Here is a 2,389-nt window from a genome sequence, read left to right as displayed (position 1 = left end):
ATGCCAACTGTCAAGTTCCCATAAACTGAGTCTCAGATCTGCCCATGAGCTCTACTGGCAGTCACTCCCAACAGTTAAAATGTACACTCTTCAGCAACAGACCTGCTTTTCCCAGGCAAGAGCTTCCCAACCCTACCCCACGGCACCTGGCACAGCAGCCTGCCTCTTCACAGAGGCAGCAGCAGTGCTGCCAACCTTCCCATTTATTCCTCTCGATACTCTGGCAATACTTGGTATTTTAAATTAAGTACAGTTCCTGGAATCTGCATATATGTGAATTTTTATTTTGTTTTAAGAAACAGAAAACTGCTGAGCCCTCAGAGCCACAGAGGAAGCTTGAAAGTCCAACCTCAGAAGTCCCACAGACAAAAATTTAAATGTCTGTGAAAGTCATCTGACATTTTCTACATTTTTAAAGCTTGTGGCATTAAAGCCAGCTCTGTGTTAGGGAGGCATGGGGGAGCAGGTGACTCAGACGTTGGCATTTAGACAGCCAAGTGCTTGAGTTAGCACAATTTGGAAAGATCATGTTTCTGTCTCAGGAGGGATTGGAAGCTTTTCCAAAAATATTAACAGTCCCTTTTCCAAGGCTTTCCAATTATTGTCCTAAGGCTGGCAGGGGAGATAAAGTACCCTGTGGGGCCCTGCTGTCACAGCTCTTCCAATCTCCCATTTTCCAGCTCAGCTCCAGGAGCAAGGGGTTCCAAAGCCACCCAAAATTTTTGCTAATAACCTTCTGTCGGTGCTCACACCACCTTTACCAATCTTTCAAGCCAAGCGTGTAGGTGCTTCTGGCCTGCACAACCCTCAGAGCTACAAGTTAGGCCCCAGTAAACAAAAACTGGTGAAATTACTCTCAGGCATGGTTTCCCCCACCTACATCACGTAAACGTCTCAGACTGAGTTCTCTTCCTGCCGAGGTTAGTGATGGAGACAAAGGAGACAAGGCCCTTTTCTTGCAGGGGGCAGATGATTCCCTGATTAGCGGTTAGGTTAGCGTTCACACCTGAACACACCCTAGGCAGTCTAGGCCTTCTTCTCCTTGCCACACATTGACCCTTCCCCTCATTTTTATCACAAGGAAATTTGGCACAGAACCACAAGGATGCAGCTCTTTCAAAGCACCTGGATGCCTGTAAGAGGGCATTAAGACCAATCTAAAACCTAATACGGCATCTAAGCACTTTTAGGACTCCAGGTCAGGTCATCCCTAGTCAGCAGGTATAGCAAAACTGAGGACAAAACCCAGCTCTCCACATTTTCAACAGTGACTCAACACAAGAGCATCTTTCCCCTCAGGGCTCTGCTTTGTCATGGCTTGCAATGGTCACAGCTGGCCACCGCCTTCTGGGTACAGCAGGGACCACAGGGTACCTGCTTGGTGGGTACCCCTTACCCACATGGTACACACATAAGCCATAAGGAGGTTAGCTCTTCTACCCTCTTTCATACTCACTTCTCCTGGCTGTTGCCTCCTATTCATCTCCTACCCAGCCTCATACCACCCAGACATCACATGGGCCTTACCCATCCCCTCCAATGAGCCAGACTGTGATCTAATGTATGGATCATTTGTTACCGCTGGAAGCGCCTCACTTCCCAAAAGGCAAACAGGGAGCTCAGAAATAGCACAGCTACACCACCCTCAGCATCCAAAGGCTCAAGGCATAGGTCTGTATGCCAGCAAGGAATTCAAACCACCACCCTTCCCTCTGACCGCAGGCATCAGCAGCGCTCATTATCCAGGCGGTGCTTCTCACCAGCCCCCCTCTCCTTCACTGACTGGCACCTCAGAGCAGCACCACTTGTTGAACTCAGCTAAAGGCGCCTCTCAGCCCTCCTCTGAGCGACCTTGACCAGATGCTCCCCTTTCCTCCACCTCGTCTTCTCACACTACACGCATCTCCCATCAGTATGGCGGTGAGGGCCCCGGGCCTCCCTGATTCTGCTGTTCCCGTGTAACTGTAAACCGCTGGCACCCTGCACCGGGTGCCGTCTCCCTCCTCCCTCACGGCTGCCTGCCTTCCTCCCCCGATGCAATCAAACACACGCAGTCATTAGCTCGCTCCACGGGCGCACGACTCGCTCGTCGCTGCAGGCGAAGGATGGCACCGACAACGGCTCTGTCCCCTGCTCTCCAAAGGGGAAAGGATATGCTTTGATTTCTTCTTGAACTTTAAAGATACCTTTATTATGAGCCATACCACCACCACCAAAAAAAAAAATGCCTTTACTAGTAATCCCCCTTTTAGCATCACGAATCCTGGGACAAACGAGTGCTGCCCTGCCGGCAAAACAAACCTCGTGATCAGTACAATGAAACCCGGACAGCATCAGGCCGACCATCAGGCCACACGCACGGAAACAAATCAATCTTACGGCCTGCAAC

The 2,389-nt window shown here is 50.4% G+C and overlaps 1 protein-coding gene across 1 annotated transcript in view; it reads right to left on the bottom strand.

Annotated features, from left to right (window-relative positions):
- Positions 1–2,389, bottom strand: part of LOC104122781 (solute carrier family 2, facilitated glucose transporter member 3) — a 32,232-nt gene that overhangs the window by 8,323 nt on the left and 21,520 nt on the right. The gene's annotated exons all lie outside the window — the stretch shown is intronic.

Source organism: Egretta garzetta, unplaced genomic scaffold (genome assembly GCF_000687185.1).
Source record: "Egretta garzetta isolate BGI_Z169 unplaced genomic scaffold, ASM68718v1 scaffold363, whole genome shotgun sequence".
Lineage (NCBI taxonomy): Eukaryota > Metazoa > Chordata > Aves > Pelecaniformes > Ardeidae > Egretta > Egretta garzetta.
Note: the sequence above shows the minus strand (reverse complement) of the source record. Positions and strands in the feature narration are given on the sequence as shown.